This window comes from Rhinolophus sinicus, linkage group LG03 (assembly GCF_036562045.2).
Source record: "Rhinolophus sinicus isolate RSC01 linkage group LG03, ASM3656204v1, whole genome shotgun sequence".
NCBI lineage: Eukaryota > Metazoa > Chordata > Mammalia > Chiroptera > Rhinolophidae > Rhinolophus > Rhinolophus sinicus.
The window spans coordinates 126,866,392-126,881,163 of record NC_133753.1 but is presented as its reverse complement, the minus strand read 5'-3'; the positions used below and the strand labels follow the sequence as shown (position 1 = coordinate 126,881,163).

At 34.3% G+C, this 14,772-nt stretch overlaps 1 protein-coding gene across 2 annotated transcripts in view; it reads right to left on the bottom strand.

Moving 5' to 3' along the window:
* FBXL17 (F-box and leucine rich repeat protein 17) overlaps positions 1-14,772 on the bottom strand; it is a 464,141-nt gene that overhangs the window by 410,504 nt on the left and 38,865 nt on the right. The gene's annotated exons all lie outside the window — the stretch shown is intronic.

Genomic DNA, 14,772 nt, shown 5'->3' with positions numbered 1-14,772 from the left:
TAAGAAAATCATCTAAGTACACTAGAAAAAGGTATCACTTCCATATTGAAAAAAACACAAATTAATCCAAGGTTAAATGATACAGTTGGCTAAACCAATATTTGCCCAATTTTTCATTTAATTTTCCAAATGCTACTTAAACTCTTAAGAAAACAAACAAACAAAAAAGCCCTATTCTAATAACATACCTATTTATGCGTCTTTTTGGGTATTCTTTCCACAATTTTTGATTCTACAAAACTATTAAAACTTATTAAAGAACAAAAAGATAATGAAATAAATGAGACCAATTTATAAAATTAAAAACTAAGTATTTCGTGTAAAGTATTTTTAAAAACTTGTCAGTGTAATTTCTGCATGATACATTACTCTCAAAGCATGCAATGTCAGTGTTCTAACTAAATTTTATGCTAGATCTCCTTGGTACATCTTGTTGGTACCAAGCAACCAAGATATGTATGAAATATTATATTTAACTATCTCTTTCTAACAGCAACAATAAAATCAAGCTCTTCTAAACTCAACCAAAGACGCAACTTAACTTTCATCTTTTCAAGAATCAAGTGATTAAAGTATCACAAAATAAAAAGGACCACAATTCTTAGCAGCCTTGAGAGATTTTTGTTAGGGTAGCTGAAAGCAGAAAAAAGGAAAATACGTTGGTGGAAGCAATGAAACAAATTAAATATCCTCAATAGGACGTAAACCAAGAGAAGAAAATATATAACAGGTCATTCACAATAAAAAAAGTTTAAACCACAAGTTTCAACATTCATTTTTAAGAAATCATTTACTAAAAACTACTTAATTCTTGAAGAGGACAGACTTATTTGGGATTTTACTTCCTCAAACTATCATTGCCATTTTTCTGGTAAGAACACTAATGAAGAACCACTTGACACCACTACAGAATGAAGCATATTTCATCAACTTAGTTGTCAATAAAATTTAAATCTTATGTCCTAAAAGTTATATTGTACATAGATATCGAAGTATAAATAACCATATTTAAAGTTACTGACATGTGTCTCATTGAAAATAATAATTTTTAATAGCTTTCTTCCTTCTCCCAAAAAGAATTTTTCCAGAAGTAAACCAGAAAGACTTGAGTGTAGAACGGTTCATCCTCATTAACAGTCCTCTTGAGAAAATTTACAATTCTTGTGTAGAAAAAAATTTATTTTCAAGAAGTCCTAATAACTATTTAGTCAAAACATTGACAAATATACAGTTACTACACATAGCTTTAAAAAAAAAAAAAAACACTCATCAATTTAGAGGACCTTACATGACTAAACTGAAGACTTGAGGTCTACAACAAATTATCAATGGATTAATAAGAAGTAATAAAATACAGGAAGCTGATAGAATATGAGAAAGGAATAAATGTGACAGGATTCTTAAAGCATCTTTGCCAAACATAACATTTTGCGGAGCTTGAAGGCAATGAACATATACTGGAAGAAAGCAAGATGGTAACAGAAAATGAAGAGTACACGTACCAATTAAGACAAGATGAGAATAGAGAGTAGGAACTGGAGAAATATTTGAAGTTAGCCACTACAGTTTTCTGAAATAATGAAAAGAGTACTTTACCAAGAGCATTCCTGCAAGAGCATTCCCCGATTGTGGATACGATAAATAAAAAGTCAATCTTTGGAAACATCTTAGGGTCATGACTGAATTCAGTGGAACATAAAATATATCTTTAACTTTCACAATATTTTCCATTACATTCTTCACTCATCAGCTTAAAACAATTGTAATATATGGAGTGTTTAATAGATTACATAACGGAACTGCCTACAATTACATATGATTTATAATACTTATTAATATATAGATGGAAAAGGGATATATACATGTCTGTATATAAAATTGTGTCCTGCAACAACTTAAAACACATGAAATAGCAAACTACTTAAAATTTATCTTCAAATATTGAAAGTTAACATTAACCTAGTCAAAAGACATGAAAATATATTTTGATTCCCCATTCAGAGAATCTACAAATCTCAGCTTACCTGATTCTACCATGTTCTCAGAGGAGTCAAATTGAAAAGCTACCATAACAAGATGCAAATAATTTTATAATCTACAAGTATTCATATGTGCATTTAACAACAATGAATATAAAATATGTCTTTCTTTTTATTTTATCAAGGATATATTCAATGAGAAAAATAAAAGATAACAATAAACACCTAAATATAGTTCAATCACAAAGACTCTGATTTATAACTCTTTTTCTTTGGATTACAAATTCTCAGTGTATTCATCTATATATATTAAAATGAATGATAAATACCTGTATTTTATCCTTAAATCAAAAACAGCTAATGAAAACCTGGCAATGGACACTAGAAATTTTCTGCCCCCAAGACCTATTTCTATCATATTTTAGAACGCAAAACTTGTTAAGTACAACGCCCATTAAAGGAAAAGACTATATTGCTTTGCTGCAACCTAAATTTGACGTGGCTACACAAAATAAAATGGAATAGAAGTGTTAAAAAAAAGTAAATATGAAAGTAGTACAGTTTTCCAACTTCTCAGTTACTGAAAACCAAAAGGTGCAATCCAAGGAAAAAATATTTACCCCAATACTCTCATGACTATTCATCCTTCAGGAGGTGACTTCATGTCACACCTGTGTGTGTGTGTGTGTGTGTGTGTGTGTGTGTGTACTAATTGATATTTGGTTAATTTATTAAACAAATACTGATTAAGCGCCTTACTGGGTAAAAAAGTACTAGAAAAGGCAAAATAGGGATACAAAGGCATATAAGGCTTAGGTAATTCTTTATGGGCCTTAAAATCTAAATAAGAACAATTACCATAATTCTCACAATTCTTTTTTAAATTATTTATTTTTATCAGTGACAGCTGGCATTCAATATTATTTTATATCAGTTTCAGATGTACAGCATATGGTTAGACACTTATATAATTTATGCAGTGATCCCCCCATTAGTCTAGTATCTGCCTGGCACTACACATAATTGTTGCAACACATGTCAGACCTTTAACAAGAATTTCAAGACAGCAAAGGAAGGCAACCTACATTGTTTCCCTGAAAATACAACCTAACTGAAAAATAAGCCCTAGCATGATTTTTCAGGATGACATCCCCTGAACATAAGCCCTACTGCATCTTTTGGAGCAAAAATTAATATAACGCCCGGTCTTATTTTCAGGGAAACACGGTAGGTAATATGAATAAGCAAAACCTGCAGCAAGAGCAGGAACAGTCCTCACTGGTGACACAGGCTGCCTAGAGAGGAGCACAACCTGCATAGCTTTTGTCTGAGGAGAGGATCGCCTGGTTAAAGCCCAAGTGGAACAGTACTTTCATGATACTCGTGTATCTTTTTTATAATAACTACAAGAAAATGCTAGAAAAGAAGCTCCCTATCACCTGGAAGCCAGATTTAACTACAGTTCACAAATGATATTCAGAAACACACATCTTAGAAACAAAACCAACTCTTCTTCTCTTAAGCCTAACACTAAAATAATAAATGAATTAAGTCTTCGATATCCTAACACCTCATTACTGTGCAGCAGGAAAAACATAAGCCAAAACTTGCCCCTAGAGCTACAGTACATCTCACTTGTTGGCTGACAGTCTACAAAGGTAACTGAAGAAAATGTGCTCATAAATGACAGGCTAGATATACTCGCGACATCCCACTGCCATCTAACCTTATAAAATCCCTATTTGCTAAGTCTAATGACTAGGCTCTTTATCTCAACCCACTATCTCTTATTGCCAACACTTGAGCACAAAGCCAGAGACAGCACTTTCACACTTATATCTGAGGGATGATTTGATTTGCTCCAAGTCTCTTTCTGATTTTAACATGCATTCCCAAAAGAAAGTAAACAAAATTTCATCTTTTTAGGATCTAAATTATAGAATATATAAGTTGAAAGTACCACCAGCAAAAAAATTCCAACACTAGGAAGAGCTTACCAACTACACACTTTAAACACAAAACAAGTTGGATAGTTTTAGTAATATAGAATTTGAGTCAGAAAAAATTTTTTAAATGTTAATACTATTTGGAGTCTTCTATTTTTAACCATAATAAATTATGCATTATTAACTGTGGGTTATCTGTATAAAAGTTTCTAATAGAAGGCTAGCTTCCTCCTGAGATCATGTTTGCATTTGAGCATCTCCTATCATCAGTTGATGGGTTGTCAATGTTTGTGAAAGAATTTTAATATTACTAAACTAATAATAATTAGGCAGGTAAATATGCTGGGGAAAACAAGTAATACATTACAAAGAAAAATTACTTTGATATTATCCAAGTCACTGCCTGCCCTCCATACCACACTGGTACACGGGAAGGAAAAAAACACATACACATGCACGTGCACACATACACTCATTCTTTCTGATTTTCTATGCTTTCAAATGATAGAATACAATTAATTTATGTTTTTTGCCAAGTAGGTAAACAAGATATTCATAGGGGAAAGATACCAATAGATTAAAGAGTAAGAGGTCAAGTTTTATCGAAGAATATAAATGAATATAAACATATTTATTCTTCATACTGGAAAATCTCCCAAATAACATTTTAACATTTTTGGAATGTATCTGTCTGCCAAACAACTTTTACCTGTAACTAAAATGGGTTTTTCAAAACTCACATCAATAAAATTTCTTACCATTTATTAATGGTAAGAAAGTACAAGTTGATGTATTATAATTCTGGCAAGAACAGAAATTATATTCTAGTTTATCAGAACTGCATGTTGTTAAAAACAATTGGCCCAAGAAATACTCCTTGAGCACATTAATGACTTTGGCTGGATAAATTTGATACATAAAGAATGGCCTCACATTCTTTTTTCCGGTCAAAATGGCAGAGTAGACAAACGCTGTGCTCACCTCCTCTCAGGACCACATCAATTACAACTAAACGACAGAACCACCACCATTGAGAATTGCCTGAAGTCTAGCTGAACCTAAGCCCTACAACTATGGACATACAGAAGAAGCCACCTTGAAACAGTTAGGAGGGGCAGAGACATGGAATGGCCTGGTCGCATACCCACGTGTGACCATTAAAAATTGAGAGGGACATCTCAGCTGCAGAGTTCCTCCCCAGAGGAGCAAGGGGCCTCAGACCCACACCAGAGTCCCCAGCACAGGGTTCCAGTGATGGAGGAAGAAATCGCCATAACATCTGGCAGTAAAAACCAGTAGAGATTGTGGCTAAGTGAGACAGAGGACGGCTGCAGTCCTAGGCACTCACTCTTCTTTAAGGGACCGTGCATGGACTTACTCGCTAATGAACTCCAGCGATGGGGCAATGGCTCAAAAGGTGTCAGGGACATATGAGGAGAAACTGAATTGTCTAGCATCAGGGTGAAGGCTGGAGGGGCAGCTTTCTCTCGACATAGGAGGTGGGGGGAGTCAGTTTCTCTGTTGAGTCCTCCTCCCCTTCGTGTGCATAGATGAAGGCAGATGCTATATCTGAGTTTCCATCAAACAGGCTATCATCTTTCATCTGCCCCACCGTAGTGATTCCTGAGACCCCCACCGCACCCAACTTTCAGGCACATGTAAGCCTCTTCCAGTGGCTTTTGCATACAACATGTCTCAGCTCATGCTGTGGACTTTAATAAAATCTCTCAAAGGCTCACAAAACCCAAACAAGTAGAATCTGGCTTCAGCATGTCCTGTACCTCTGGTTGAACAAACCTAAGCCTGGCACTAGCAAAGCTAGCCTTGGTTCTCAAATTAGCCTCCTGAGGCACCTCCAAGCCCACTGCGGCAGCAGCCTTCTGAGGATTGTGTTGTGGCTCAATCCAGGTGGCCTTGGGCAGGGCACAGGCTGTTGCTAAACTTGGCCTGCAGTGGGTCCCCTTCCAGGACTCCCCAGGACTGGCACACCTGTTTGCCAGCCTCAGATCAAGCCAGAGCATCACCCAGCTGCTTCAAAAAATGACACACCCAAAGGGCAGACTGAGGAGGCACCAGAGCCCCACTAATGCGAACCCTGCTCTGTAGGGTGACCCTTACACCACAACTCCTCCACTGTAGTCATGGCCAGTCCTCACAGCCATTCAGCCTGAGGATCAATCCCTCCCATTGATGTGCAAACAGCAACCAAGGCTCAACTACAACAGAATGGTACACACAACCCACACAAGGGACACACATGAAGCACCTGCCTCGGTGATTGCAACACGGGGTCCCTCAAGACACCTACTACATAAGGCCACTCTACTAAGACTGGGAGGCATAACAGCCCCACCTAATTAAATAGAAACAAACACAGGGAGGCAGCCAAAATAGGGAGACAAAGAAACATGTCCCAAATAAAAGAACAGAACAAAGCTCCAGGAAAAAAACTAAACAAAATGGAGACAAACAATCTACCAGACACAAGAGTTCCAAACACTGGTTATAAGGATCCTCAATGATCTCAGGGAGAACATCAACAAAGAGATAGGAAACATAAAAATGAAGATAAAAAACATAAGAATTGAATGAGTCAGAAATAAAGAATACAATAACTGAAATGAAGAATACATTGGAGGGAATCAACAGTAGAGTAGATGAAGGAGAGGACTGAATCAGCAATTTGGAAGATAAGGTAGCAGAAAACACCCAGTCAGAACAGCAAAAAGAAAAAAGAATCAAAAAAAAAATGAGGGGAGTTTAAGGAGCCTCTGGGACAACATCAAGCATACCAACACTCACAACATAAGGCTACCAAAAAGAGGAGAGAACACAAGGAATCAAAAAGCTATTTGAAGAAATAATGAAATAAAGAAATAATGAATTGAAGAAATAATGAAAACTTTCCTAGCCTGACCAATACCAAGACACATCATAATTAAAATGCCAAAGGTTAAAAACAAAGAGAGAATCTTAAAAGCAACAAGAGAAAAGCAGTTAGTTAACTACAAGGGAGCTCCCATAAGACTATCATCTAATTTCTCAACAAAAACTTTGCAAGCCAAAAGGGAGTGGCAGGAAATATTCAAAGAGATGAAAAGCCAGGACCTACAACCAAGATTACTCTATGCAGCAAAGCTTTAATTTAGAATCAAAGGATAGAGAGCTTCCCAAACAAGAAAAAGTTAAAGGAGTTCATCAGCATCAAGCCAATATTACAAGCAATCTTAAAGGGACTTCTTTAAGAATTAGAATAAAAAAAAAAACATAAAAAATATGAATAATAAAATAGCAATAACTACATATATATATATATATATATACATACTAACAATTACTTTAAATTAAAATGGATAAAATGCTCAAATCAAAAGATAGGGTGGCTGAATGTATAAGAAAACAAGATCTTTACATATGCTGCCTACAAGAGACTCATTTCATATTGAACGACACACAGACTGAAAGCAAAGGGATGGGAAAAAGATACTTCATGAAAACGGAAACAAAAAAAAGAAAGAAAAAAAAAAGCTGATGTAGCAACACTTATACCAGACAAAATAGACTTTAAAACAAAGGCTATAACAAGAGACAAAGAAGGACCCAGTAATCCCACTTCTGGGTATTTATCCAAAGAAACCCAAAATGCTACTTTGAGGGCACAAATGTGTCCACATGTTCAATGCAGCATTGTTTATAATTGCCAACATGTGGAGGCAGCCTGGGTGTCCATCGATGGAAGAATGGATAAAGAGTAGGTGGTACATATATACAATGGAGTATTGCTCAGCCATTGAAGGGAATGGGTTCTTGCCATCTGTGGCAGCGTGGATGGACCTGGCGGGCATTGTGCTGAGTAGAGAAAGACAGATGCAATGCGATTTCTCTTATATGTGGAATCTAAAGAACAAAATAAACAAAACAAAAACAAACTCATAGATACAGAGAACATTTTGATGATTGCCAGATGGAATAGAGGTTGGGGTGCGGGTGAAAAAAGGTGAAGGGATTAAGAAGTACACAGTACTTCTTAATGACTACTTGCTACACAGTAGTCATGGGGATGTAAAGTAAAGCATAGGGAATATAGTCCATGATATGATAATAACTATGCATAGTGCCAGGTGGGTACTAGACTAGTCAGGGGGATCACTTCTTAAATTATATAAATGTCTAACCACTATGCTGGACATCTGATTAATATAAAATAATACTGAATGTCTAAATAAGTAAGAATGGCATCATTAATATAGTAACGAGATCAAAGAAACTTACTTGTTAGAAAAGTCAGAAAACTATTGACTCTGAATCTTTAAGCGATTTTTCAAGCTTTTATTTATATACTCAGATCCATCTCCTTTTCAAAGCATGTTCCCGAAATACTTGAAGAAATACATTTTAAAAATCATGTTCAGTTCAGCAGTTACCCATTTTTCACTAATATTTATTAAATATATACATATTATGTGCCAACATGAGGAGGGATGGAATAAAATGATAACTAGAGGGTTCCTAGAGCCACTTCTCTGCTCGGGCCCACTCCTACTTCTCTGGAGTGTACTTCTATTCCTAATAAACTACTCTTTCACCAATGCAAAAAAAAAAGATAAGTAGATACCATCCTACCCTCAAAAGAGTTGACAATCTATCAGCAAAATACACCTGTGAATCATGATCTCAATTACGCATGGAGAATAATTTGTCATGATCTAGTAAAAATTTGAAAATTTACATATGTTAGCTCCATATAATTAATTAGATATATGCCCATGAGAAATTCTTACAGATAAGCACAAAACACTTGCACAAGAATTTTACTGCAACACTGCCTATGACAGTACAACACCAGAAGCCATCTAAGTGCTTTTCAATAGGGAATGGATAAACAGGACACATATACAGGGCACTAACTGTTAAAAAGAATGAATTATATATTCATTAGGCCCAAATCTCAAAAACAAAAGTAATGCAAATTACATACTGATATATACACTTTTGTGAGACAAGATATTTAATGAGATAACATCAGATATAAACTATATGTGACTATACACCAAACAATACTACATCGTTCATGGTATCCATTATGTATGTTAAAGTTTAATTTTTTGTAATTTTTAAAGCATTTTAGATTATCATGGTAGTTGTCCCTAGAAGGAGATGGTGGGATGATACTGGATGCAAAACAGAGGTTTAAAGTTTATTTGCTTTATTAATTCAAGAAGCAAAAGCAAATTAAGAAAATGTTACTAATTGGCAATGTCTGGATAATGGACATTTAGGTGTTATTACTCTTTTAGTATTCTGTATTTTTCCTAATTTCTCAAAATTTTAAAAAATAATTTAAAAACCCAAAAATACAATCAGGGTTCACGTTTGCTGAAATCCCATGCTATAATCCCCACTACCTAGAGACATCCAAATTCCTCAGTATAAGGCTCAAGAAACTTAACAACCTGGTCCCTACCTTCCTTTATAGATCCAAACATGAACACTGCCCCTACCCACCCTGCTTTTAAAGCTAATTTTACTTTAATACCCACCACTTATTAAATATACCACATATTTTCCTGATGCCTTGTCTTTGTTATGATGTTTCTCTCAACAGTAATCCCCCCAAAAATGTCTGCTTGCATCACAATCATCATATCACTATATATCATTCAAGATCCAGTTCAAACGTCACCTACTATTTATAGGATTTCCTGATTCCTCCCTTATCTCTCACATAAGTAACTGATTTTACTATTGGCATTTCCATAGCACTTAGGCCTAGACCAGAATCTCCTCTCTTTGGCAGTATAACTCTTTTTTAATTCCTCAACACCTCTCATACTCGGATGTGCTTGGCAAATAGTAGGTATTCAAGTGTTAACTAAACTGAATGAACATTTGAAATAGTGTTAAGGAACAGAGTAGAAAGTTATCAGTTCATTAACCCATTAAAATTTCTATTAAAGCTGCGAGACAAAAATGAAATGGTATTAGCCTCTGAATCCAAATTTCACAAAAGTATAAATACTATGATTTTTGCAAAGAAAAATTTTTGCAGACAGAGTGCAAGCTACTATTAAACTTAACTATGTTCATATTTGTACAGGATTAGGATCAACATTAAACACTATCTCGAAGACAGTTTTCTTCTTTGATAATTTTACTAATTTTCCTTAAAAAGATTTTAATCTGTCTCCATTGGTACTTACAGCTTCCCCTGGAATCAGTTATCATCCTAACAAGAAGATCTGCTCACGCTAATAATTAACTTCTCCCTGTGATTTCTCATAATACCTGTCAGTGTTTTAAAGAAAGATAATGCCATTTGGAAAATACTGTTTGGTTCAAGGGCATATGGATTAGCTCAATCTGTAATGTATCCATGCAAACAAAAGGACTTGAAACCAAAGGTTTGGAAATGTAACAGATCTGGGTTAGAATCTTGACTTTGACACTTATTCGTTGTTACTTAACCTCTCTAGCCTCAGTTTCCTCATCTGTAAAATGGAATACAAATAAGCTAAATTATATGGTGGCTGTGAGGATTAATTATGTAAAACTGCATAGTGCCTGGTACATTATAAATACTCAATAAAAGGTAACTATTACTAAGTACTTTAAAATATGAACAAATGACAGCAAAACCCTGAAATGTACTATACGATACTAGAATGAAGCTCAGTATCTTCAGAGAAGCCATACTCATGCATCACTGCTCTCTGGGAACCACCACTGTGGGTGAAGTAAATGCCTCATCCATTCAGAGGGGAAACGGCAATGAAGTCGAGTATCTAGGCAATGAAGTTGAGAACCAAAAACCAAATCCCTCACAAATGTAAATTATTTATGTCTGGGATTACAGGTAAACTCATTTCACAAGGAGTGCTTGAAAAGTATGATATCAGGAGTGCTGTGGGAGATTTGAGGGGAGGGGAGGGCTAAATCCCTTAATATATGAATTTGGTCCTCTCTCACTCTTTTTAGTTGAAAAGTGAAAGTGAGGAAACACAAGCCTTCATATAATACGGAATTAGCTACTGCAGGTTAAGCTCTGATGCAAAGTTTACCTTACATGCCCCAGTTAATGCTAACATGGCTACCAGTCTATTCACTCGACTAAAATCACAGCAGCAAACAAGAATTAAACTGGAGGTAAGGAAATGGGCGAAATACGAACATAGTAGGTGATGTTAGACACTGACAAAGCCCAGGTCAAATTGGTAGGCTCCGGAAAGTACATTCTGATAGGGAAAGGAAGAAAAAGAACCTGTACTGAAGACTTCTTATGTTTGTGACCATGAAACGCATTTGGTACTTTACCTCTTAATCTCATTTAGTCTGATCCTCTTAAGAGCATATTTGAAGTAGTATTATATCCTTTCTGCAAACAAGGAAACGGAAGTACAAAAATTAAGATAACTAACCCAAATCAACTAACCCAAATAAGAAACTGTAGGATCAAGGCACGAACTATGTTCAGTTCAACTCAAACATGGCGTTTGCTTCAATCACCCCTTAAATGCTTCCAGCCTGGGAAGAAGGAAGCCTAGAGGTGAATTTAGATCCTACCTCATCTGTGTAAGCCTCCAAAGGATAATAAACTTAAAAACAATAGGAACAACAGTGTTACAAAAAATGTTACAGCAGCAGCCAAGGGACTCTAGGAGATGTAATAGAATTTAAACACTAGTAAAATAATAACTCACCCAGATGTTGTCACAACTAACTTTCAGGAAACCGAGTTTTAACCAGGAAACATTTATCGTTTCCCTAAAACTTTCTAAAATCTATTCATGATACATTACTACTTTCTTAATAATTCAGAAATCTACACTAGTTCACAATTCAACTCTACAAAGTAAAAGGTGCATTAAAAAATAGACCAAATACACAGATCTCTATCAAATATGATGACCATAGGACTTAGCATAGAAGCTATTTTCATAAGAAATCATTAAATCCTAGTACTTTAAAACATCAGATTGGATAACAAATGACAGATAATCTATCTGACCCCATCATTTTACAACTGAATAGAAAGCTGTACAAAGAGCTTCTCTGTCCAAAAAACAGAGAAGCAAAATCTGGAGCAAAGAAAGTAGAGAGAATATACTTAATGAGGTTTCTAGATCATCAATAACTATACACACAAACTAAATATGCCTTTAAAATAACTGTAGATCAAGTATTGCACAGACGTGATATGAAAGCTATCGCTAAAAGCAGGGAGACAGTCGTATACGATACGCTAGACACTCACCATAGTTGTATTCTCACATCTATTTCTCGATTCTACACAAGAGATTTACAGCAAATGCAAAATACATCCATGTAAGTGCATGACACTTGTCTAACTCAAAAATGACTAAAACAGAACCTCATTCTCTTTGGGAATGGTTTTACATGTAAATCCTCAATTCTTTGCTTCCCCATAACTCATTTGAGTCTTAAAATGCCAAGTCACTGTCCTCAATGTCCACCTGAATAAAAGTTTTCCCTCTGGTAAATACAGGAATCCTTCCCCCATTCTAAAGTTTATTTTACTTAAATCAGTGCTACAGATAACAATGCTTGAATATCTTACCACTTTGTGTAAAATAACAAGCTCATCTTTTAACATTACAGATGCAAGTAATATTTCAAATTATTTTCATAAGTTTTACTATTTAAACCACCTGGAAAACAAGAATTAAAAAAAAACACCATAATATCTGCAAAGACTATGTATAAGCACTGTATCTTTATAGTTAGTTATAGCAAGGACACAAAAAGCTGTCAATGAAATATACAAAGACAATGCTGCCATCTAAAGGCCAAGATATAACATGAAAAAAATGTATATTCAGTCAAATACAGTCAACGTATAAAAACAATCAATTTGATATTTTAAAGTCAGCAAAGTTTATATTTTTAAAAAACACTAGGCTATGATGCTATACAGCATAAAAGGCTACACAAAATAATTTGGCTAATGATTAATATCTGCACAGGTTAATTTCTGTCGGCATCCTTACAGACGCAGTATTCTCACTTGTAAGTATCTCTGTTAGTTAATTTAAAATATTTGTCGATTTCATGATGCCTATATTTCCTGTTTGTAATTACATATACAATATAAATTATACATATGCATATATAAATAATATTTGCCTTTAACCAGAACTCCATTATTTTTACTTACCTTATTTAAAATGTTTCCCATTAAATGACTAACAACACTTCTCAGAGTTAAAACAACCAAACTAATTAAAGTCAAATTAGTAAGTCATTCAAATATTTCTCCTTATTTTATAAACTCCAAAACACAAAGCAAAGTTCCCATGGAAAGTTATTTATCAATAACTCAATTATCCAATATAAAGAGTTCAAATTATTCTAAATTTCCCTTCCTAAGAAACTTAAATTGAAACAAGTTTATTAAATTGAACTTTCTTCAATATCTAGCAAAATAACTTTAAATTTCCAATGAAATCAAAAGGTTTACTGAATAACCCTACACTCAAAACTAATTCCTTTGACATTTAAGCATATAACAACTTTTTGATAGAACACACTACTAGGGAAAAGCTAATGCGAACATAACTAGAAACTTTAAAAGATATACAAGTAAATTTATTTGGGAAACCACTAAAATTTTTAATGTCAAGAAAAATGTTTCTCTGTGTTTATGCAACAAGAAAACAAATATTACTCATTCAACAAATATTCCCATTATGTGAGAAACATGAAAATTTTAAGTTGGGATGACGATCCTTTAATTTATCTTAAGTGTCAAGTATAAACCAACAGACAATATATATTGTTATAATCTCATAAAAATTACTAGTTTTTAGTAGTTTTTTTTTTTAAATGGGTCAGAGTTGGTACTAGACAATTTAACGACATTATGTCATTTAATCCTCAAAGCCACAATGTGCAAAAAAAAAAAAAAAAAAAAAATTGCTAACCTCATTTGTAAGTGAGGTTCAGAGAACTTAAGTAACTTTCCTAGGGTCACAAAGCAAATAAGTGGATGCCAGAATTCAAAAATTCAGTCTGCAAATATATGGTGATGGAAGGAGAACTGACTCTGGGTGGTGAACACACAATGAGATTTATAGATGATGTAATACAGAATTGTACACCTGAAATCTATGTAATTTTACTAACAATTGTCACCCCAATAAATTTAAAAAAAAAATTCAGTCTGTCTGACCCAGAAGACCTTATTACTTCTACAGGGTCATCCTGCCTAAGTAGTGACTACTGAATTTGTATTAAATTAGTAAAGAGGAATGTGAAGTATTTTTATTATAAAAATTTAAAGACAAATAAAATTCTATGTGATAATAAAAGCATTAACTTTTACTTCAGTGTTTCAATTTTTCTAACTGGAATCTTTTAAAAATAGCATTATCTCACTTGAAGTACTGATGCTTCTACAGACCTTTCAAAACTTACATTAATATGAGATGTATTTATCAAATTTTACAAACTAACTCCAGGGGCAACAAAAAGAGCTCTTTGTTTGGGGGATAAAATTAAAAAGCAAATCTTTGTAACTATGCTATATATTCAGGACCACCTTGCCTGTTTTAAAGTACTCTATTTTCCAACATTGAAAACTCTAGTAGTGTCTCCCTAGTGACAATTTTTTCTGTTACCTTGTACTATGTACCTATCAATTAAAAATTAAATGGATTTGGAATGTTATTCAACCATAAAGAAAAGAAATGAAACTCTGATACATGTTACAACAGGGATGAACCATGAAAACATTATGCTAAGTGAAAGAAGCCAGACACAAAAAACCATATATTGTGTGATTCCATTTATATGAAATGCCTATCACAGGAAAATCCATAGAAGCAGAAAGT